At 43.4% G+C, this 25,639-nt stretch overlaps 4 pseudogenes; 2 read left to right on the forward strand and 2 right to left on the reverse strand.

The window, feature by feature from the left end:
* Positions 1–6,058: 6,058 nt before the first annotated feature.
* Positions 6,059–6,520, forward strand: LOC118662590 (annotated as a pseudogene).
* Positions 6,521–10,079: 3,559 nt separating this feature from the next.
* Positions 10,080–24,188, reverse strand: LOC118662475 (annotated as a pseudogene).
* Positions 13,850–14,011, reverse strand: LOC118663912 (annotated as a pseudogene).
* LOC118662476 lies at positions 24,187–25,307 on the forward strand (annotated as a pseudogene).
* Positions 25,308–25,639: the final 332 nt, after the last annotated feature.

The following is a 25,639-nucleotide window of genomic DNA, read 5'->3' on the forward strand; positions in this document are numbered from 1 at the left end:
AGAAAGCAAATGTGCTACACTCAAAATAGTGAATGACAGAAAAACCTCGAGAAGGCTTGTAGTGGATGGATTTACATCATCTGAAAGGTATTTTATGCACCAAGTTCCAAAGTTAGAGAAGTCCGCTAAACAAGGAACTTTCATTTAAGGCCCAGGATTGTGGTATATGGTGTCTGGGTGGGCTGAAAAGGCATGATTTATGGAGTATCATAGGTCTTGCTGGCTCTCAAATACTTGCGTCCAATGTCTAGAAATTCCCATCTTTGACACAGCCCTGAGTGAGCACTGGCAGCTTTCCTTTCCCACTACGTACCCGCATGAGCAGGTCAAATTCAGTGTGAACCTCTTGGCGGGGAATGTTTTGGAGGCTTATGTTTTATCTTAAAAATTGCTGGACATGTTGCATCCTTTCCATGACACATTCATTTTTTTTTTAAAATTTTAAAAATGTCACCCATCCTCCAATCTTTGAGTGAAACTGATGTTCCAGGAAGATGCACATGTTTGTCCTGCAGCCCTGAGCACCCCCCCCCCCCCCCCCCCAGGCACTGTCTCTTCAGGAGGGGGAGAATCCTGCTCTGCGAATTAGGACTGAAGTCCTTGTCCAAGTGGTGATCCAGCCATTGTCCTTTGAAATGTACAGACCCTCCCTTGGAACAGTGACATGTGAGTTCATTTTTATGTTAGGAGGAAGTTATTTGTCAGAGGAGTTCATTGTCATTTTGGAAAAGAATACTGAGGTTACGGAGGGATTTGGAACTAGAAATCTTTAGAGATGGATAAAAGGAAGGATTGAAAATATTATCCTTGGGAGGGTAACTTCTTTTGGGGAACCGATGTTGAAGCGGGAAGAGGGCTGTGGGGCTGAGGGGCTGAGGAAGAAGAAGATGAAGAAAAAATGATGAAAGTGTAAGTGGCAAATTTGGCCTGATATTTTTTAATGGCTTTCAATTCTTCCAAATCTAGCTCCAACCTTAATTCCATTGCTTAGCTCCAACTTCAACACATCTATTCCAATGATAACACCTCTACCTGGAGACTCAAGGTAACACACCCACAATGCTAACTGAAGGTGAGTGACTCCACCCACTCCCTCCTCCTGCTGCATTTCCACCTGCTTCTTTACCATTAGATGCTTTGGCTCAACCCTGACACCACCAACTATTGGCCTCACTGCCCCAGCCAGAGCCTTCCCCAACCTCTCATGCACACATCCAGTTGATCATAAAATCTAACCAAATAGCCTTGGAGACAAACTTTATTCTCTGAATAAATTATCTTTCCTGCAGGAAAAATTCAAAGGGCTGAATGGCAGAAAGTTTAATAAAGAGCCACTTACAGAGTAGGGATGAGAAAGCTAAGAAAAAATAATGAAAGACCCAAGGACAACTGTGGGATGCTGTTAACACCTTAGGAAATAAGGGAAGGTGGTTGTGGAATTCCCCAAAATACCTTACGTGTGAGCTTGGAACTGTGGACTAAGAGCCACCCAGATGGGAGCTGAAATAGTGCAATGCAGGCAGGAGGGGAGGCAGGAGGGGAGCTGGGAAATAATCACCCTCCCTGCTCTCCCTCCCACCCCCTGGCCTTCTACCAAACAACAGAGGATGGAGGAATTTAGTGCCATAGGCCATAGGGTCAGGTTCCTGGGCACAGAAAAGTCAGAGACTGCAGCAAAAGGGACCTGGTGGGATAGGCAGCAAGGGGACAATCACCACCCCAGATTCATCTCCTCTAGTTAATACTTGAGAATTCAGCCTCATTTCAAGACCATTATCTTTTTCCTGGATGGTGGAAAATAACCTTCCCAATTGTCCTAATTGTCCCCACGTTGCAATTTCACTTTATTTTTTTTAAATTTTATTGCTTAAAGTATTACAAAGGGTATTACATATGTGTCCATTTTTTTCTCCCCCGCCCTAGACAGTCCCCTAGCCTCCCCTATCCCCCAGTGTCTTATGTCCATTGGTTATGCTTATATGCATGCATACAAGTCCTTTGGTTGATCTCTTACCCCCCTACCTCCTGCCCCTCCCTGGCCTTCCCGCTGCAGTTTGACAATCTGTTTGAGGCAGCTCTGCCTCTGTATCTATTATTGTTCAAAAGTTTATAATGGTCTCTATTATCCATGAATGAGTGAGATCATGTGGTATTTTTCCTTCATTGACTGGCTTATTTCACTTAGCATAATGCTCTCCAGTTCCATCCATGACGTTGCAAATGGTAAGAGTTCCTTCCTTTTTAGAGCAGCATAGTATTCCATCGTGTAGATGTACCACAGTCTTCTAATCCATTCATCTACTGATGGGCACTTAGGCTGTTTCCAGATCTTAGCTATGGTGAATTGTGCTGCTATGAACATAGAGGTGCATATATCCTTTCTGATTGGTGTTTCTGGTTTCTTGGGATATATTCCTAGAAGTGGGATCACAGGGTCAAATGGGAGTTCCATTTTCAGTTTTTTGAGGAAACTCCATACTGTCTTCCATAGTGGCTGCACCAGTCTGCATTCCCACCAGCAGTGCACAAGTGTTCCTTTTTCTCCACATCCTCTCCAGCACTTGTCGTTTGTTGATTTGTTGATGATAGCCAGTCTGACAGGTGTGAGATGGTACCTCATTGTTGTTTTGATTTGCATCTCTCGGATGATTAGTGACTTTGAGCATGTTTTCATATGTCTCTTGGCTTTCTGAATGTCCTCTTTTGAAAGGTGTCTATTTAGGTCCTTTGCCCATTTTTTGATTGGATTGTTTATCTTCCTTTTGTTAAGTTGTATGAGTTCCCTATAAATTTTGGAGATTAGGCCCTTATCAGATATGACATTGGCAAATATATTTTCCCACACAGTGGGTTTTCTCGTTGTTTTGTTGATGGTTTCTTTTGCTGTGCAGAAGCTTTTTATTTTGATGTAGTCCCATTTGTTCATTTTCTCTTTAGTTTCAAGTGCCCTAGGAGTTGTATCAGTGAAGAAATTGCTTCGGCATATGTCTGAGATTTTGTTGCCTTTGGATTCTTCTAGAATTTTTATAGTTTCCTGTCGTACATTTAAGTCCTTTATCCATTTTGAGTTTATTTTTGTGTATGGTGTAAGTTGGTGATCTAATTTCACTTTATTTTAAAAACCAACATTTTAAAAACAATGTTAATGCTGACAGATGTTGCCCAGGTGTAAGATACATCCTAGGGGTGGGGTGGTTACCCACGGCCAGCATAACCCTTGGCGGCTGTGACTCCTTTTCTATGTGCTCCCCTTCAAGAGTACACAGGGGACTGAATATAGAACTGATATTACATGATGGTTCAGGCATTATCTACATTTCAATAAGAAAATTCACTTGCCAACTCTGTGTTTAAAAAAGTATTAAAAGCATCATCCTGGGGCACAGTACATATCCACAGCGGGTGCTCAACAGATATTTGTTGAAAGGATCAGTGATACTTATGACACGCACAATGGTGGGTCTTTGCACATAATTGTTTACATGCTGGCAGCATCCCATTGTCAAAATGTTCTTAATATGGTGGAAAAGGTCTTCACTGACCCAATTTCCTATCCCCATCCTGACCTTCGAGATCTCTTCTCCCGCCTCTTCCAACACCACCTGTTCCTCAGCTCCTTATCAGTCCTTGGAGAACACTCTTAAAGCAATAATCTCTGTGCTCTTTGTACACTCCCTTGACATTTAACATTTTTATGCATGCTGGCCCAAATTCCAACTGCCAGCACCTGACATACTTTGCCCAAGGGCCTCTCTGACCACCGGAGCTCACTCTGCCCAGGCATGAGGAAGACTTGAAGTACCTGGGAGTTAATGGCCCCTGGAAGCATCTCTCACCAATGACTTTCAAGAAAGCGGGGGGAGATACCTTCCTGCAATCCATCATGACACCTACTTCTAAGAACAGATCATTAATTATTTGCCATGTGAATGAATAAATGAATGCGTGAATGGCTGACTAAGAAGATGAGTGAATGAATGGATGAGTTACTAGGTTTGTTTGTCCTATGTTAGCACTAGGACCAGAGAGAGAGTAAAATAACCCTTTTCCAAGGTATATTTCCTAAAAGTTTCTGGAATTTTTCTTGTGAAGTTTCTCAGTAAGCTTTTCTGTAATCTGTGAGAAATGTGTGAATCAAGTTAAAAGGTGCATTTCGTTCTGCATGACTTTTCAGAAGGTTCTCTCAGGCTCTCACACTCACTTATCCTGTTGATAAGAGCAAATGGCCTACTGCATATGGTTCAGACGCACACTCACATCCTGTTCCTTCGAAGCGTCTGTCCTAGAACTCGCTGAGGCCCGCGTCTGCCACGGGAGTCAGCTAGGACATTGCCCAGTTAAACATTCATCCAGGATTTCATGGGGACTTGAGAATCATTGTTTTTGGCTGGGCTCCTGGGTTTGAGGTTTCTTCATGTAGGACTCCGAAAAAGGATTTGGAAATATGGTCTCCAATCCCAAAGTATGTATTTGGGAGGCTGCCTTCGCCATTACCCACCTAATAATTCAGACTCCTGGGTTGTTTCACCCAAGTGCATTCATACCTTAGATAGAGTCACAAGGGACTGATCCAGGAGACAGAGTACCGGGTTCCAATGCTGGTTTCATTAGACAAATTATCCACTGCTTGCCGCCCCATTTTCCTTATCCTAAAATGCAATGGTTGAAATTGACAATCTCTACATCCCTGTCCAAATCTAAAATTCTGGGTGGGATTCTGAAATCTACTCTGCCACCAACAGTGTGTCATCAGAGCTTTGCCCATTACTCATGAGAATGTCAATGTCTGGGTAAATAGATCTTTTGGGGTCAGCTCTAAAAAACCCAGAAGTACATATTGTATGTTGATTTTGGCACATGGACAAGTCTGAACAGGGCCACGTCAAGCATTTCACCATGATAGCTGCTGGAAGGAAGGGCCAAGGGAGGCGGTGTGGGCGAGCTGATTGGAATGAAGAGGACCAGCCCAAGTCCTGTGGCACAGATGACCCTGCAGAAGTGTGGGGAGGGGGTGGGGGTACTTGGGAGTGGATTTAGCAGTCATAAAAAAACCATTAGAGTCCATATTGGAAATGGCTTATGACACTGTCTCAAAGCCACATTCTCAGACAATAGGGAAAGCTGTAAATAGATCTGCACAGTTGTCCAAGCAAAGCAGAATAAAACCAAGGAAAGCCAAATTAAACAGGCTTAACCGAAGTTGTGGGTGAAATCGCTAAATGTTGCTCATGCCTTCAGAATGGGAAGCTCTCTTCAGAATACTCACAACGGCAGGTCTTTGGAGGTAGCTATGGGCTGATTGGCTGGCTCCACCCTCCCACCAGGCCAATTCAGCATAGAAGAACGAGAGAAAAAGACCCTTTCAAAGGGGTGGCCTCACACCTTGGAGGACTTGTTTGTAGCATCTCTCTATTGTTACTCAAGTGATACAATTTTGAAGATCATGTTAGACTCCCACGCCCATGACTGAGAATTATACCACAGGACAGAATTATAATGACATGTTGGAACCTCAAAAAAAAAAAAATTTTTATTTTAACATAATTTTAGACTTACTGAAAAGTTGCAAAATTGTACAAAAAATTACTATACCCTCCACATTCACATTCCGTGTTCTACCAACCCTCTCTCCATCCCTTTCCCCTCCCTCTCCCTCCTCCTCTTTCTCTCCATATTTTCTTCTTCCCTTCCTTCTATCCTTCTTCCCTTCCTCTCTTCATATATAGGGTGCCCCCCAAATATATATATATATATTTATTTATAAAGGCAGTGTTTATTAAAATATATTTCATTTCAAAATTGAGCTATCAGCTGTTAAAGGGTATATACATTCTTTTGGGACACCCTGTATATATATACATATATTTATTTCCCCAGAACTATTTGAGGATAAGTTGCAAACATGACTTCTCTTTATCCTTAAATATTTCAGTGTATATTTCATAAAAACAAGGACACTCCTATATACTCATAGTACCATTATAAAAAATCAAGAATCAGATTTTCGATGGTGCAGTCGCAGAGTGGCCAACGGTGTGCCAACAGCCTGCAGAACAACATGCCAAAGTTTTATTGTGACTACTGTGACACATACCTCACCCATGACTCTCCACCTGTGAGAAAGACACACTGCAGAGAATATGAAAGACTACTATCAGCAATGGATGGAAGAGCAGGCTCAGAGCCTGATTGACAAAACAACTGCAGCATTTCAGCAAGGAAAGATACCTCCTACCCAATTCTCTACTCCTCCTCCTGCTGGGGCGATAATCCCACCTTCCCCAGTCTTCCGGGTCCACCTCCCCCTGGTATGATACCAGCACCCCATATGGGGGGCCCTCCCATGATGCCAATGATGGGTCCTCCTCCTCCTGGGATGATGTCAGTGGGACCTGCTCTTGCAATGAGTCTGCCTATGGGAGGGCACATGCTAATGATGCCTGGGATCCCAATGATGAGACCTCCTGCCCGTCCCATGATGGTGCCCACTTGGCCTGGAATGACTCGACCAGACAGATAAGGAGAAAGGGGAGCCTCTTTCTAACAAGCTTCTGTTACTTGTTCTTCACCAGGAGATCGAGGTGCTGTGATTCTGGGTGTTTTCTAACAGCATGACAAGGAAGACTCCCTCCCTCTTCCTATCTAAGAAAGAAGAGTTTTTGAGGGGAGTAGTGGGACAAAAAAAAAAAAAAAAAAAGCAATTTTCATTTGTATTGTGAAATGTGAAAATAAAATGGTCAACTCTTTAAAAAAAAACACCAAAACAAAAAAATATCAAGAATTAGCACTGACATTACCTAGTTTCTAGACTTCATTCATTTTCTCAATTGTCCCGATCATCTTTATAGCAAAAGAAATTTCTGGATCACATGTTGCATTCATTTAACATAGCTTTCGTCTTTTTGAATATGGAAGAGTTTCTCAGTCTTTCTTTGTCTTTTACGATACTTTTGATGAATGCAGGCCAGTTATCTTCTGGAATGTCCCTCAATTTGTGTCCGTCTGATGCTGTGGAATTTCCTTTCAGCTCTATGCGCTGCCTCCTGAAGCACAAATGCCCAGCTGGGATTGACGGGCTGCAGGAAAGAGCTTCTTCAGCCCAGCAGTCTAGAGCTCATGCACCCCCCCCTTCGCCCTGGCTTGGGGGTTTCCTCCCTCTCCTCCTCAAACACAGTTTCTCCTTCTGCAAGGGTTGTGGGAAAATCAGATACTTAGCCTCTAACAATGCTATTAAAGGACTCTGGGCAAATCCACTTGCTCCCTGAGTTGCAATCTCTAATTTCCCTCTGGTTCTAAAAGAGTTGTGATTCTGGTGCCCACCAAATTCAGAAAAGTATGTCAGCAAACATGAACCTGACAGTGAAAAAAATGAAGGAACATACCTGAGGGCTAGAACTGAGTCCATGTGCATAGAGAATTCGTGGACAGTGCATGTGATTTAAAAAGCAAAGTAGCCAGTCAGAGAAAGACAAGTATCACATGATTTCACTCATATGTGGACTCTAATGAACAAAATAAACTGATGAACAAAATAGATCCAGAGACACAGAAGCACGAAACAGACTGTGGAATCTCAGAGGGAAGGTGGGAGAGGGTGGGTGGGTGGTTGGGAAGAGATCAACTAAAGAACTTGTATGCATATATGCATAAACCATGGACACAAAAAGGTGTTGAAGGCCTGGGATAGGGGGGTGGAGGGGGTTAGAAGAAGTCAATGGAGGAAAAAGTGGACATGTGTAATACTTCCAACTATAAAGATTTAAAAAAGGAGCAAATTTTGAAAAATATTACTCTATAGAAAATATCACCGTTTGCTATATTTTTCTGAGGATTTTGTTCACAAAAGTTCAAGGTCTCTGTACTAGTATTTTAGGAAACATAGCCCTTGAATCTTCATTCTATCCAACTGATTTCACCTGAGGGCACTGCCTTCTTTTGTAGGCCTGTCCCATAGTCCTCTGGGACTTTGAATTTTTGCCTTACTGAGTCTATATCTCCTTTCTTCTCTTTATAAAAGCCAGCAGTCTCCATAGGAAAATCCTGCGACAGATTATGAAAGGGGGAGTGGATGGTGTGTTTGTCAATAGTGTCCAGCATGAACCCTGGCAGTTGGGATCTTCCATTGTTGCAGAAATGAGGCCTGAGATTTCTTCCATGTCGTTACTTTCCCATTTTGATTCTACTTCATGCTGCACGGAATAACGTCCCGAATCAATTTCAAAGCTTCTCAGGAAGAATGAGTCACATTTAGGTGGTTTCCTCTAAAACCTATCCTGAAACAGCTGGCAACATTACCAGTTTCTTATAATTCCTTCCAGAGACATTCTGGAAACATTCTATATCCATCATATACACATATACATATACATATACATATACATATACATATACATATACATATACATATACATATACAAGTATACACACATATATACTTTTATTCCACCCTAATGGTGCCACATTATATATAAAATTCTATATTTTCCTCTTTTTCTTCTAATGGGGCATTTCTGCGATCTGATCCATATCAGTACAGGTAGGTTGCCTCATTCTTCTTTTGTGGGGTGTGTGTGTGTGTGTGTGTGTGTGTGTGTCCAGATTCTTTTTATTTATTCGTTTTTGTTCTTTTTTTTTTAAAGAATGGGGGCTCAAGTATAAGATGCAGATTTTTTAAAGCATTTTTGTTTGTTTTTACAAAAGAAACAAAAATAAAACAAAAAACTCCTTATACATTCCGTAAAAATTGATAGAAAAGCACTTGGCCAGGACAGCAGAATGGTCAGCAGCCCCCACACCCTGCACCCCACACCCTCACAATGTGGTCTCCAGGGGGAGAGGCCAGTCTGCGCAGGACAATGCTGAGGGCCCCTTCTCCTTTCTCCCAGAGCTGTCCCCTGTCTGCCCCCCAACCCCAAACCCCTCCTAAAGACATGTGGAACCACATCTCCAGTTTTTCTCTATCTTTCACACACCACTGTTATTTCATAAATTTTTATTTTACATTTTTTACACCAATGTTACAAAAAGGTGGGAGGGAAGGAGAGGCAGACAGTGTATTTTATACCTATGAATGGGTGTTGGGGAGATAGGGGATTGGGGCAAACAAAACACACACGGTCACTATGGAAACATAGAGTTTCATAGCAAAACGTGGTGGGAAGCAGGCCTTGGAGACAAAGAAGGGTGTTTAGTGGCTTTATTCTCAGGGAGAGATGGCGATGTGCAGGTCACTGACACAAGTTATGTGACCTGTCAGGGAGGGAAAGGACAAGGGAAAGGAACAGAAATGCAGTTTTCTTCCCTGGCTGGTGTGGCTCAGTTGGTTGGGCATTGTTCTGTGCACCTAGGGTTGTGGGTTCAATTCTCAGGGGGGGTGGGGGGGGCATGCAGGAAGCAGTTGATCCATGTTCTGCTCTCACATCGATGTTTCTCTTTCTCCCTTCCTCAAACTCTGAAAAAAACCCCAAACAAACCTCTATATATATATATAAAAGCCTAAGTGACGGTCATGACCGAATGACTGGAACAACCGGTTGACCAGTCGCTATGACACGCACTGACCACCAGGGGGCATATGCTCAGTGGTGCAGTGGTGAGGGAAGGAGGAGGAGATCCAGCGTCTGTTCCTTCCGCGCCCGGCTCGGCGACCGTCGCCTCCTCTCCTGACCCCCCTGGGGCCTTCGGGCCCCAGGCTGGAATGGGGAACTGGTGGTGATGGACACAGCCCCTTTCCCAAGGGGACCGAGGGCTGGCTCCCTCCTCGGGGCCAATGGCCAACCTCCGGCGCCCCTTCCCTCCCCGCCGGCAAGCCAACCTCCTGTGGTCCCTCCCCCCATTCCTCCTCCTTGGCCAACAGACCCCAATAGGCCCGGCTGCTATTGGCTGGCCCTGATGGCCCTGATCCCAGGCCAGGCCTAGGGACTCCATCCATACACTAATTGGTGCACCGGGCATCTAGTAATAATAATAATAATAATAATAATAATAATAATAATAATAATAAATAAATCAATAAAATATTAAAAAAAAAGAAATCAAGTTTTCTAAGGAAGGAATCTACTGAGTGTAGGCATGTCCTGTTAGCGTGAAGCAGGGATTAAACATAGCTGCTTTCTCTTCAAAGCCTCTGGTCACTCTTAAGAGCTTCTTGTTTTGATTTGTCTACAAGAGTCGGCACAGACCTCAGACCATTGACAATGTCCTTGTTTTCCAAAGTAGATCTCATTCAGCACACTTCTGATTTTGTTTTCCATGTCCTCTACCAGGCTCCCAATATTGGCTATGTGTGGGAGCAGTCGCTGGCAGTTTCATCTTTCTCTGTCTGTCTGATCGAGCTGCCTCCAGGGTTCATGGTTCCAGAGCTGGATTTGCTGGTTTGCAGCCACAGCATCACCATGGATGCCAGCTTGCAACGGGCGATGGGACCACTGGATTTCTCCTGCACTGCTGCCACATGGGTGGAATCCCAGCAGCCTTTGATATTCTCTGATCCGTCTCCAGCCCTCTTTATGAGGATCACTCCAGCAAAGCTATGAGCCAGATCCCAGAGGTAGGCAGATGAGATGCCATCTTTAAAATACAGGTCTCGATGCTGGTCAAAGACATTGTTGGCTGCCACCTCCAGCTTTCTCAGCCGAGCAGAAGGCATGGCCTCATTTTCCAGCGGAGGGTCATATCTGTTACTCCATGGTGACCTGTAGGAGTTCCCATCTCTGTTGTGTCACACAAAAGTTAACCCTTTCCCATCACCTTGTTTCTGGCAATTTTCAGTGGCTGGTCAATAGACGACAGGAGATCTTCATATAGACTGGGGACCTGGTCATTCAGGCTGCTGAGGTTTATCTCCATTTGCCTCATTAAGTCGAAGGCACAGTCCAGTTGTTGATCACTTGTGGTGGCATCTGTGGCTGTCTTGGTCCCAGCGTCTGTCGCCTCATTCTTCTTATCAATTGCACGTTATTCCACTGTAGGGATTCCCTGTACATTATTTAGCTGGTTTCTTACTGATGAATTAGTTGTTTCCAATATTTTGCTATTACAGGCAATTCTGTTATACCTCATTCTGCACATGTGCAAGTATATCTGTAGAATAAATATCTAGAAATGTTATTGCCAGGTCAAAAGATATATGCAATTTGAATGTGGAAATATTTAAATAGGTTTGAAAATGGTCAGTATAAAGGGCAATTGGTTTGGGCCAAATGCATCACTTGGGAAAATAGGATATATTTCACTAAAAGCAGACATGTGGCCACACATCTGTGTGCTTTAGTTCAGTAAAGCACAGGGGTGAGTTAGGACAGAAGTACATTACAACATCACTCTTCTGGAGCTAGTGACTCCAAGGTGATTGGTAAGTGTGTGGTCAGAGTTTCTGAAGATCTGTCTCTAGCCACTGATATGGTCCATAAGTTGCATCTGAGCTTTGTATGACAGATACCAGGCTCCTGGGAAAAGCTCAGCATCTTCCCATTGAGAAGGGAGGCTTCATCAGCTCTTACCTCAGAAGCTTGTAGTCCCAAGGCAAGTAGTCTCTGGAAGCCAGGATTAAGCTATAAACTTGACGGTGAAGGAGCAATCTATGAGACTAACTAAGTAATAAATCAAAGTCAGAGCAGTAACAATGAAAACAATTCTCCATTCAGATAAGAGCCTGGTATCTCTGGAGCTCCATTCTCCACCTCCTGCCCCATGACATGAAAGAGTTGGGGTGGACAACGCAAGAATTGGGCGTCATAAAATTAAGAAGCTTTTCTGTTGAAGGTGTCCCACCTCTTGCAATCAACTTCCTTTGGAGCCTCAAACCATAATATTTCCAGGGCAGAGTTTTCAAACACCAGGTGATGTGCCCAGAAGGAACAAGATGTTTGTTTCAACAGGGAAGATCCATAAACCTAAGATACCACCTCTGGTAGCTGGGCACCCCTTTTCTAATCTCCTGTACTTTAACACATGAAGCATTTCCTCGTGTGTTAGCGTGGGAAAGGTCGAGGAGGAAATGAGGCTGGAGGGGAATGGTTGCATTATCCAGAGTAGACACAAGAAAGTAGAGTGAAGAAAGAGCTGTGGTCTCCCATTTATCTATATTTATTCCTTTATCAAACAAGACAGAAAGTGGACCTCTCTTTTCCTGAGTTAGTGTTTCTAGAGTTCAGGAAGTACAGTGCACAGGAGTTAAGTCAGAGTCATGGATTCTATACCCAACTCCCTCATTCTCCCAGTGACCATGGACTTAGCCCAAGGAGGCTCGGAGTCTACATTTATAAAACAGGGGTAATAACAGTACACTTATCTCAAAGATAATGTGGGTAGAGACAACATACTGCCTGGCACATACAAACTAGTCAATAACTGTCGGCTGTTCTCATTAATATGAATCTTACAGAGTCAGCTGTGTTGCAACTTGGTTTGCACCAAAGCCAATCCCTTATTGTCACAGTCCCTTGGGGAGCATCATTGCTTTGGCTTATCCTCCTTGGATCATGTGTGGCTTCCATATATACAGACGCGGTGCAGGTAATAGCATTGGATGGCAGGAATATGCAATGCAGTTGTACATAACTGGACATTAGGCTAGTGGTTTTTAAAGTGTCTCCTTGAACCATTAGCAACTTCTTGCTGCAGACCTCATCAATCAAAATCTCTGGGGTATGGCTGCCTCCCTACCCCTCAAGGCTCCAGGTGATATGGATGCATACTAACATGTGAAAAACACTGATCTAGACTCTGGGATGCATTGAAGTCTCCTACTTCACACAGGAAGAGTTGGAGTGAAGAAAAAAATCCAAGAGGTCATGCTCATAGCTCATGGCCTAATTTAGGTGAGTGGTTTAACAATCTTGCCTGTTCTTGAATAGTCTCCTCTTTGGCTGGGAACAACTTGTCAAGCTGCAGATATCTCCTTTCCTCTTTCTCTCCCTGCTTCTCTCCCACAAGACACAAGATAGTTCCTGCCCAGGCATCTCAGATTACCATTTCTTCCTTAAAGCCAATTAAAGGTCTCTAATCCCTCCTGTGTTTACCTAAAGGATCAATTTGATAGGAAAGGATGAATGGGAAAGGCAAAATCCTAGAAGGGCTTGGGAAAGGAAATTTCTGCTCCAGCGGTGGGAACACACCCTTTCTCACTAAGCTTATTATGAACTGGTGCATTTTTTGAATTAGAATTCTCCATCCAGCCGGCCTCTTTTATCTAAAGCCTTGGGTTATCCTTTCAAAGGCAGCGTCTGACTTTATTTACCCTTAGTATTAATACTTTTGAGATTCTCGCCCCCCCCCCCCCCAGTCATCTCAGCCTCTCCCGAGTAATTAGTTTGAATCATATGAAATATCCATGTTTGTAGGTAGAAAGCAGGTGGATATAAGCAATGTCTTATGATTCAACTTAATATATGCACTCAGGTCACTGACTGGGATCCATCATTCTGCCTTCCTCACAATTGAAGGCAGGTTGTTTTTAAGGACTTCTAGGCACAGCAGATCATCTCCGTTGTGAGACTACTTAGAGTTTGACACTTACTTGCTAGGGTTTTTGTAAAAATAAGTTAATCTCCAAGTCTTACTTCCCTCCTCTGTAGAGTGGGGATGTGTCACCCTCCTTATAGGTTCATATAGGATTAAATGAGAAATCTGCCTACAGTGTCTGGCGTGGTGCCTGACTTCTAACTGATATCAGATACATTAGTGTCCTATTTCAGTGAGGCTGGAGGTAATATTATTATTATTTTTTTTTGAGGTAATATTCTTAAAACTCATGTCTCTGCCTCTTCTCTGTTCTACATATCTACTGATGGTCAGTCTCCAAGTTATAATTGTTACTCATCTAGAAGTGAGGGGTCTGGACATGTTTTTAAAGGCCCTTACACATTATGCGTGGTTATGAGATGGCAAGAGAGTGAAATATTTTTCTGTCTCAAGTAATCATTATTCTTCTTCATTTCAGAGAAATGCCAGATTAAACTGATAAGAACAGATACTACACTTGATCTTAGCCAAAAGGCCGAGAAGCGATGAGAAATGTCAGATTAATTTATTTATGTGTTTTGGAATCTTAGTAGAAGAGAAAGCAGCTCAATAAATGAATGCAGAGAGTTCCGGTCTCATCACTAACCAGATTGTGCAACCTCAGAGGATCGGCTTAATCTCTGAGTGTCTTTGTTTTCCTGGCCTGGACACGAGGCTTGTACATATGCCTCAATCTCCCTCAGTGAGGATGAAAGAGATGGAGCTAGTGCTTCATGATCGTGCTTTGAGCTTTAGGAAGGCAGAGATGTTACACAGATACAGGTGTTATTACATTACATAAAAACCATCATTTTTCTTTGGCAAAGTCATGACACCAGGAAAACCTATCTTCCATTAAAGTTCAAAAGCAGAATGAGGCAAGAAAAAACAATTTTTTTATTTGTTTTACAGTAGAACCATCATCACCCCAGAGATGTTTTGGAGGGTGTAACAGGAGTATTCTCAATGGTCTTTAAAAGCAAGATTAAGAGCTACCTGCACTTGGTGCTTCCTTTACTACACAGGGGTGAGAGTCCTGACGGATTGTCTTTCTGGTTAATTACTAGATGTTCAAAAAGGTAAGTGGAAACCTGATACTCTGCAAGTTGAACTGTTGACAAGTGACCCTGTGAATTTTCAAAGGCGGGTGTTGATTGGAAATATGCATGTGTTCCCAGCCAGTTTTGCTTATGGAGTCATTCTATGCTTGGAAGTAAGCAAAGGAAAGTAATCCAACATTCCGATCAATAAAATGGCTTGCCCTGTGCTTGTAAAATGTTCTGTGTCTTATTTGTAAATTGAGAGTTGAATAATGACAGGTGTATGGTACCATGCATGAGCAATGAGTTGGGAAGCCTCACTTTCCTGACTGTGAAGCTGTTTGTATTTGTAGAAAAATGGGAGAGTGATGTGTGAATGGGAGAACTGGACTCTGGGGGCCTCTATTTTTTTTTTTCTTGTTAAGTTAAAGGGCTTGGAGCTTTTTGTTTATATCAAACTATGCAGTATAAATGCATCCTATATAATAAAAGCCTAATATGATAAGTGTCTGGCCGACTGGTCAGCCGTTCAACCAATCAAAGCGTAATATGCTAATAATATGCTAAGACCACTCAACCGCTCGCTATGATGTGCACTGACCACCATGGGGCAGACGCTCTGACTGGTAGGTGAGCTTGCTGCTGGGGTCCGGCCAATTGGAACTGAGTGAGACAGGCTGGACATGCCCTGGAGTCCTCCTGCAGTCCCTCCCCGGCTGGCCAACCTCTTGCATTCCTTCCTGGCCCCAATTGTGCACCGGTAGGGTTGCTCAGCCTCGCCTGCACCTTCTTGCATCCAGGACCTCTTGGGGGATGTTGGAGAGCCTGTTTCAGCCTAATCCCACCGAGGGACCCCACTGGTGCACGAATTTGTGCACTGGGCCCCTAGTATTTAATAAAGATCCTTACCCAAGGATATGCTGAGAGATAGATAGATAGAGAATGAGAGAGAGATTTGTTGCCTTCTGTATGCTCCCCAATTTGGATCAAACCTGCATATGTCCTGAGCGGGAATGAAACCAGCAATCCTTTGGTGCATGGGACGATATTCAACCAACTGAGTTACTCTGATTGGGCTGAATGTGTAGTTTGAATACCTTCCTTCCTTAAAAACTTTTCAGCTATCACCACTGATGCCTTACTCATCACATATCCAGTCACTCTGTGGACATTCTTTCTTCTTCCTTAAAGAGGAAGTATAGTCTAGTTTTTCTCCATTCTCCTTCTCCTCCTCTTTTTACAGGTCATGGTTACAAATTTATGCCCATTCTGGCTACTTTCTTTGGTCTCTTTTGGGGAAGGCAGGCAATCAGGATTACTAACAGCTGCCTTAGAAGTGATTAGTTAAGTAAATGAAAAGTGAATTAATACCATTAGTAACCAACCCCAAAATAGGTCAAGATGGAAAAATTCTGTAGTTACATCATCTGATGCCAGCAAAATGATAATTCAGGATTTTTTCTGACATTTTAAATTTGGCAAATGCCAGCTTTCTTGCATGAGTCTAAATCAAGGGTGGCTTCCATAGAGGCAATTTGGCATAAAATACCATCAGAGGTTGGCAAAAGTAGGTTTGCAGTTGTTTGTATGGAAAATACAATAATCCTATATAATAAAACCCTAATATGCAAATCAACTGAGCGGCAGAACAACCAGTCGCTATGACGTGTACTGACAACCAGGGGGCAGACACTCAATGCAGGAGCTGCCTCCTGGTGGTCAGTGTGCTCCCACATGGGGAGCACCGCTCAGCCAGAAGCCGGGCTCACAACTGATGAGCACAGTGGTGGTGGCAGGAGCTTCTCCTGCCTCCGTTGCAGGTGGGTGGTAAGGAACAAGGTGTCCCGGACTGCAAGAGCCCTGGACTGTGAGAGGGATGTCTGACTGTCGGCTTAGTGCATGAATGTCATGCACCAGGCCTCTAGTTAATAAATAATAATAATACAAGAATAAACTCTGTGCTTTGTGTACTCACAACTATCCATCTACTTTTGCACATCCCTTATATGTTTTAAAAATACAACTTGGCACTGTCACTTGATTAGAGACATACCAACTAAATATTGAGGTGGACTCTGCTCTGTTTCTGCCTCTCTTTGCAGCTCTTCCAAACACCCCAGAGCTAGTGATCAGATTAAAAAGCTTGAGTTAGCACAAGCATTTCAGATGTCATTGGAGGAACTGGAGCTGGGAACTAACCGTGCCCTTGTCACCTAGGTTGTGATGTCATTGCTGATATTCTCCAGGTTTCCTACATGCACCTAAGGCAGAAGAAGAGTTATGCAGCCTTCAGAATTGCAGTAATTTGCAGTCCTAACTAGTTTTTCTTCTCTCCATGCTGGTTTATTTTAATTCAGTCTTAAGGCTGAAGGTACTAGAGAAGTTACCAAAGCTTTACTCATGTGGACACTTTTTCTCACTAAATTTGAGATAATTAACTTTCTTCTATTTTCCGAGACACAGAATTTAGCCTAAATTCAGTTAAAATGGGATTGCCAGATAAGCATTTTATTCAATATCAAGTACTTGCATATCATTAAGTTACAAGGGAAAAACATGGACCAGAAAAATCTACTGAGATTAGAAAATCTACTTGTCTCTAAAAAATTTTGGACTTACATTGATTGCAACACTAAGTAGCAGGAACGTCATCTTTTTAAAAAATATATATATTTTATTGATTTTTTTTACAGAGAGGAAGGGAGAGGGATAGAGAGTTAGAAACATTGATGAGAGAGAAACATCGATCAGCTGCCTCCTGCACACTCCCCACTGGGAATGTGCCCGCAACCAAGGCACATGCCCTTGACCGGAATCAAACCTGGGACCCTTGAGTCCGCAGGCTGACGCTCTATCCACTGAGCCAAACTGGTTAGGGCATGAACTTCATCTTTCTTCCCTAATGTAATCCTAGTATTTAGCATAGTTTCTGGCACTTAATAAATGCTCAATAAATAATTCTTGACTAAACAATTAAAACACGAAAGTTTTTTTGTTTTCTTTTTGGTGGCTGTCAGAGAATGTAGACCTTTGTATCAAAGTCTACATTGTTAATTTTCATCTTACTGAAACACAAATATTGTTCTAGGGCCTGAAAGATGATCAGGTCTAGACCTCTCTATCATGATATGTATACATGCCACCTCATCCTCACCCTACAACACACACACACACACACACACACCCACACACACACACGCACACACACCCACACACACAAGCTTATGTGCACACTTAGGCATGCTTAGACCATCTGGGCATGCTCCTTATCTGATCATTTGGATAGGGTCCCTGCTTGCTGGATAAAGTAGAGCCATTTGGACTTCTCCAGATGGGTATCTTGGTAGGACACCAGTGTTGATGGCCAAGAAATATTTATTGAACACTTAAGTGAATGATGAAAGTTTCAATTTTTATTTCCAGAGCTCAACATGAACTAAAAGTTTTATATGATGTGATTTATAAGAGAAACAAGAAACTGTACAAAGCCATCTTTGGCAAACATCTTGATCCTGTGAAATATATGTGCCCACATTATATTTAACTTAGAGGCTATTAAAAGACTTAGATCTTTATTGCTTCTTAATACTCTGAATAGAGTCCAAAATGGTTTTGAAATATCCTTTGAGTAGCCTATAAATACCTCCCACTTCATATCAACACAGTATTATTGCCTTCTGGATATTTTAGCTACAGATATAATTTCATTAATTTTATCAGGATTCTGGTCTATTTATTATTGGGCTAATGATTTCCACAGCAAACTCTTCATAAAATGTATAGCTTACTAGAGGGTTAACCCATATTTAATTCACTTTGTTACTTTTAAAAGAATTAGGATACAATAGAGTTTATTAGAACTTACAAACCCCATTGAACATTATCTGCTCTTTTCTGAATGGTACAGAGGGGACCCCAGCACCTTGTCGAGCCTCCTGGTCATCATTAATGTGATAACCATTACTGCATTGCAGAAGTATGGCTTTGCCAGCTCATTACACACCACACACGTCAGTTTCCTCTTGTTGAATATCCAGCGTGCCCAGGCTGTGGTTCTAATCAGAAGAACCGTTTCCTATTCCTATCTAACTATCTTAATTGCCACTGTTTCCTATTATGCCACATAAGCAGATAAGAAATAACATCAATTTAAAAATGTCAGCCTCACTACGTAACCCATAGATTACAGGTGTTTTATAATCTGGTTTGCTAAAGTAGGGGGGATTTCTTTACTAGATCTTTTGTGTTTTGAATCCAAAGACATTTCAGGGAATGAGTTGCCGAATTCCAGCAGCTTGAGTTGTGGGGTGCCTGTGTCTTTTTATTGTGCAATTATTCCATCACAAATGGCACGGTTCAGGCATGGGATGCTGCTTTATTTGACTTTTATGTGATTACTTTGGGATGCTCCCCTTTTTGGCCTTCAACTACTGAAGAGGGAGTGACTTCTTTCTGTGAGTAACCTTAAGAACCAGTGGTTGCACTTAAACAGATCACCCACATTTAGCAGCTGCAGAGCAGAATTCAGACACTTCTGTAGCCAGCTTATATCAGCCCCAAAGTTGGTAGATTCATTACAAGCTTGTCTCTTGATTTTAGTCAAAATAATCTGATTTCTTTTCTAAAAAAAAAGAAAAAGAAAGAAATCTTTCTTAGACCATTTTCTTTCTTTTTTTTCCTTCTCCAATCAGCAGATCAAAACTTTGGGCCCTTCTGAACCTTAATTCAAACATCACTTCAGAAGTTAACACATTTGAGTTCCAAAAGCAATGCTTTTAACTTCTGTCCCATGGTCAATAAGGGGCTAAATCGATCTATAAACAGTGTCAGATGGTGTCTCACACATGGCACTTAAGAAACCTTACTCCTGATAGTGCCTTGACCTCAGGGCCCCCTGATCAGGCTGTCTGGGTGACACTGAGCAGGGAGGCATCAAAGCGAAGGCCTGTGCGGTCCTGTGAGCCTGACAGCCGCCCAGCCCCCGGGAGAGGGTGTTGAAGACAGGACAGGCATGGAACTGATGTGGACACAGCATTTTAGTTTGGCTTGTAGCATGACTGGGGGAGGCAGATTTCTGGCTCCTTTTTCTTTGACTGGTTCCATTTCCCATGCCACCTGCTTTGCAGTTTACCTAGAAGTTTTGCACTGGGCACTGATGGAGTTCAGGGATGCCTTTCAAGGAAGCCCAAACAAGGTCAGCTCAGAGCTAGGGAGGCACAACGTAGTCTCGGAGGATGGCAGGATGGTCATCTGTTGAGCAGAGCAGCGTTTTGATGTCCTGCAGACTGTTCATGTAGACACTGTTAGTTTCGTGGAGGTCCCTTGCAGGCAGGTCTGCCAGACACTGAGAATGTCTAGTGTAACTATCTGAGGGTGTTCTGTGACCTCGAGGTGTGCTTGGTCTGCTTGCAGGGCATGCTGGGAAACTCGGGAGCTAATGCCGCCAGAGAGGTATTAGTGAATTAATACCCCTTCTTGCTCCTCAGTGCACAATTCTGAGATGTGTTCCATGCAGTCTCTCAGGGTGGTCCCAGTCGGGTTGGGCCCACAGTCTCCCAAAGCAAGTAACTCATGGATACACTTTATATTGGCTTTCTTTCCCTTCCTTTCTCCCAGTTCCAGTCTCTCCCTCTTTCTTCCTGGGACATTTCTCAAATAAACGCCCGGCACTCAAGTTCTTTTCTCAGGACCTGCTTTGGGAGAAACCCAAACTACCACAAGGGACAGACAACAATGCAGTTGTCTTATCAAAAAGAATTTAAGTGACCCCCTCAAAAGCTCTATTTTCCACAAGTTGGTACCCCCATGCCTTGGTTTGGGTTCCCCAGAAGCAAATCCTAACACAAAGATTTCACTGCAAATTGTTTATTTGGGAAGTAATTCCAGAAAATGCCGTTAGAGTAGGGAAGGAAGACAGGGAAGGGCTGGAAGACATAAAGGGCGTATTATCAAACCAGTTACTACTGTGGGCAGCTGGAGCCCAATCCTGAGGAGGCATCTGGAACACTGTGGAACAGGCCTCAGAGATGTCCTGCCCAAGGGACGAGGCAGCCTGAGTATTGAGCCAGCAATTCTACATCTGGCATGGACTGAGGGAGGCTGTGGGGATACTTTCCAGAACTTCTGGGATGACTGCGCTCAGGCTGACCATGACCGTGTGGCCAGAAAAGGAGTCCTCTGGAGGAGCATCTCAGTTTGCAGCGAGCAGCCTTTGGAGACAGAGATAAGTGCTGAGGGAATTTGGGAGGGCATCCCAAAAGCCCCTGCTACACACGCTGAGACTAAAAGCCTACAAATATATCTCCGAAATAAGGGGAAATGCAAAGGAATGGTTCCCTCATTCAACAACTGTTTATAAAGCCCTGCTGATGTTCCAGTGCTGCAGACACAGGTGGAAAAGATTGTGCTTGTGTTGCTTTCGTGTGGACACTTCCCTCCGGTAAGAGCTCCTTGGTGGCCAGCATGGAGAGACAACTGTGAATCCTAATGTGACTCACAGAGCCTGGCTTTCGGAGTTCATGGTTTCATGCAGACCATTGGACTGAGAGTTAGAAGACTTGTGTTCTAGTTTTGGCTCTGCCCTTCACTAGCCATGTGACCATGTTATCTTGCCTCCCAGGACCTTGGTTTCCTCTCGTGCTAAATGAAGGAGCTGGCATAAGATACTCTGGGGGCCTTCCTGCCTGAAACACGGTGGCCAAGGATCCTTGTGCTGAAGTGGGCGTGGGGCAGGGCTGTTTGTGCTGTGTGGGTCACTTGCCTCTGGTCTGGAGGCATTTCAGGTCAAGTGATGTCTGAGCTGGGAGAAGTTAGAACTGAAAACCTATTTTTATGATTAAAAGCAACGAGGCTTAGGGAAGCAAAATGTCTTGTGCAAGCTCACCCAGCTAATTAGGGGGCAGAACTGGAGGCAGAACCTAGGTTTCTATTGCTCAATTGATGGATCTTTCTATTAATCCATGAATCACACTTTTTGTAGCAAGCTATAAGAAATATGGCTTTTGAGATGGTAAAGGCTGAAGGACCCACTTGATCCAGAGTAATTATGAAATTCAAAGGCATTCACATTTAAGGGCTTAAACCAAATCTCAGAGGCTATCTAGTTCATTAAAAATGTTCTCCTGCTGAATTGGTTTTATGTATTTCCCAATAGAATCCCCAGTCCATACATAGGGATTGGATTCAAGTGGAAAAGGTGAACCAAACAACTGAATACAAAATATCCAATTTCTTTTTATACCTTACCATGAGTGCTTGCTTCAGTAGTTACCACCTGTGTTATTTAGCCTTGGTTGAAATAGATTCAAGATGGCAGGTTGGTGACAGGAGAGGCAAAAAAAAGAAACAGAATTGCAGAAAAAAGTAGGGGAGCCCAACCTCTTTAGAATGTGAAAGTAATTTAGATGTGAATTTAGAATGTGAAGATGTCCCAGAACTGCTCTTCCTGTGTCAACACAAATAAGTATGTTGATTTCATTAAGTAAACGACCAGCTAGGTGATGATATGTTTGGCCTTACACAGGACTGAGTTCAGGCAGGTGATCACAGGGTGAATTATAGGTATTATGCAAACCACTGCCTATTATCTGGCCTGATCTTCATGTGCTGTATCATGTTCCATCTGAGTAAAGTTTTAAGTGTTTGGAAATCCTGCAAAGTAAAAGTCCGCTTTAGACTCTTGTGTGGTCCATGGACCAGCACCATCAATGTCACTTGGCAGCTTGTTAGAAATGCAGAATATCAATCCTGACCCCAGACCTACTGCATTACAATCTGTGCTTAAACAAGATCGCCCAGGGGTATGTATGCATGTTAAAGTTTAAGAAGCACTGTTGCTGGCAAGTGCTACTCAAAACAAGTGGGTACTTCCTTGAGTGGAATCACTGAAAAAACTTTCAGCCAAAAATAGACTGCTCAAGGAGACCTTGCAAACAAATGGAAAAACTGAATGTAATTCAAATAATTAATACACTGATGTCACGCTTAGTGCTGTTGTGAGCTAATATTGAAACACTGTTAAATCAAACACATCACTTTTAAGAAAAACCTGCTTCACTTTTTTTCAGGTGTGAACATATGGGAAGATGTTATTTATAGTTATACCTTAGTTCTTTCCACAAAGGATAGAGATATGTGGCTATTAGGCACAACAGCTATGGTTGCACAGAAAACCACCAGACACTGCTCAAGGGCTGTTGTAATTTCCACTCCGTGTCTTCAGACTGTACATGAAATAGATCTCAAAACCCTCCAATTCCTTCCTTGTCTTCGAGTCCACAGAGATAATTCTCAGTCTTAGTTCTATAAGATCATCAGCATTTATTCCAAAGGATATAAGACAGTGGTTCTCAACCTTTCTAATGCTGCGACCCTTCAATACAGTTCCTCATGTTGTGGTGACCCCCAATTTCATTGTTACAAATTGAACATAATTAAAGCATAGTGATTAATCATAAAAACAATATGTAATTATATATGTGTTTTCTGATGGTTTTAGGCGACCCCTGTGAAAGGGTTGTTCGACCCCCAAAGGGGTTGAGACCCACAGGTTGAAAACCACTGATATAAGATATTTGAAAAGTATGGGAGTTAAAGTTGGCTTTTTCTTTTTCAAAGACCATTGAAAGGATCATTTACAAGACACATCTTGACTAAATACATTTTGTTGGGAGAAGCGTTTAAATTTTTAAAGAGAACTAAAGGTTTGAGAAACATCTTTTCACTGGCAAGGTTCAACAGAATAATTACGAGCCATTTTTTAATATCCATACAATGCATGCAATGCTTCTTGAGAGCTAGGCTTGGAAATGGCACTTCTGCTGTGTTTCATTTGCCAAGGAAAGTCCCATGGCGAATCCTGGATTCAAGGGATGAAAGTAGACTACAACATTTAATGGGAAAATCTACTAAATCACATTGCAGGGGAGGGAAATCATTGGGAGAAATGTTGTAATCCATTTACCACATCAGAGTAGGCTGATTGCTATAGTAAAACAAACCCTGTGTCTCAGGATTTTAACACAATAATGTTTTATTTCTTGACTTTATTACAGTCCAATAAGGGTGGCCAGGGGGGTGGGGAGAGGTTCTGCTGCACACAGTCATTCAGGAATGCTAGGCTCCTTCCTTCTAGTTACTGTGACCTCCAAGGCCATGAAGTCTTCTATCATGTCCTCTGTTTCCAGCCAGTAGATAAGGAAAGAGTAATATGTAGCAGGAGCATCTACTCCTAATCGTCCCCGCCTGGAGGCATCGTACTTATTGCTCTGCCTTCTTTCTGATGGCAAGAACATGGGACGTGGCCCAACTGAACAATAAGGGAAGTTGGAAAACCTGGTCTCGCTGTGTTAGGAGCACAGAGGGAAAATGGTGTGCTGAATACCTACCTGGGCTCTATTTTATTCCAGGAGAAGGTGCATCCGAGGTATTTTAAAATGTTAATGACTGAGGCTCATAAAATGTTAATGACCTGAATCTTGACCTCTCACCTTCCTCCTTAAACAACCTGAGCTTTAGCACCCACTCATTTGTCCACAAACTACCAGATCCCAGTCTCTGTGAAGTCGCCCAGCCACTGGCCCTGCAAGTCAGCAGCATGGCCAGTGTCTGTGCAAGTGGCAGGAGCTCTAGCTCCCAGATCTCCATGTCCCACTCCACCAGCATGCAGGGTGTCTGGGTGTCTGGGGGCCTGGCTGCAGTGATGGCTGGGGTTCTGAAGGGCCGGGGGGGAGGGGGCATCCAAAGTGAGAAGGAGACTATGCAACGCCCGAATGACCACCTGGCCTCCTACCTGGAGAGGGTGAGAAGCCTGGAGGCTGATAATTAGAGACTGGACAACAAAATCTGTGAACACCTGGAGAAGAAGGGACCCTAGGCAAGAAATTAGGAGCATTATCTCAAGATCATCGAGAGCCTGAGGACTCAGATCTTTGTAAGTTTTGTGGACAATGCCCACATGGTTCTGCAGATTGACAATGCCGGTCTTGTTGCTGATGACTTCAGAGTCAAGTATGAGATGGAGTTGGCCATGCACTGGTCTGTGGAGGGTGACATCAATGGGTTCTGAAAGGTTACTGATATTACTCAGCTGGAGACAGAGATCAAGGCTCTCAAGGAGGAGCTGCTCTCCACTAAGAAGAACCACAAGGAGGAAGTACATGGTCTACAAAACCAGATTGCCAACTCTGGGTTGACGGTGGAGTTGGATGCCTCCAAATCTCAGGACTTCAGCAAGATCATGGTGGACATCCAGGCCCAGTATGGTGAGCTGGCTCAGAAGAACTGAGAGGAGCTAGATAAGTACTGGTCCCAGCAGAGCACCCAGTGGTCACCTTGCAGACCTCTGAGATAGGAACAGTTGAGATGTCACTCTTGGAGCTGAGATGTACAATCCAGTCCTTGGAAACTGACCTGGATTCCATGAGAAATTTGAAGGCCATTCTGGGGAACATCCTGAGAGAGGTGTAGATGCGCTAAGCCATTGTAGATGGAACAGCTCAATGGGATCCCGCTGCACCTGGTGTCAGAGCTAGCCAGGCCCAGAGAGAGGGATAGCACCAGGCCCAGGAGTAAGATGCCCTGGTGAACATCAAGGTCAAGCTGGAGACTGAGATCGCCACCTACCGCCACCTGCTGGAAGAAGGGGAGAATTTGGATCTTGGCGATGCCCTGGACAACAGCGACTCCATGCAATTCATCCAAAAGACCACCACCTGCAGCAAAGTGGTGTCTGAGGTCAATGACAGTAAAGTTCTGAGGCATTAAGGCAGCAGTAGCGGGGCACCCCTGGCTGGGCAAGTGGCCAATAAAAAGTTCAGAGGTCATTGAATGTGAAAAAATGTTGCATGAAACCGTGGGGTAGGCAAAGTTTTGAAACACAAGATCATAATTAGGAAGGCAAGACAGAGCCAGATACCTAAGTAAATACCTAGGATGAAAGTGGAGCCTGGGGAGGGTTTGGAGAAGTTTTCGGATGCAGTGGCTGCTTTGGAGGCCGTGGAACTTTAATCGGAGGAGAGGGGAGTGAAGGGCAAAGGGAAAGCTTTGAGCCGCAGGGGAAACTGGATTTGTTTGCTTGTTTAACATTGTTGTCTCTA

The sequence above is a fragment of the Myotis myotis genome, unplaced genomic scaffold (assembly GCF_014108235.1).
Source record: "Myotis myotis isolate mMyoMyo1 unplaced genomic scaffold, mMyoMyo1.p scaffold_m19_p_9, whole genome shotgun sequence".
NCBI lineage: Eukaryota > Metazoa > Chordata > Mammalia > Chiroptera > Vespertilionidae > Myotis > Myotis myotis.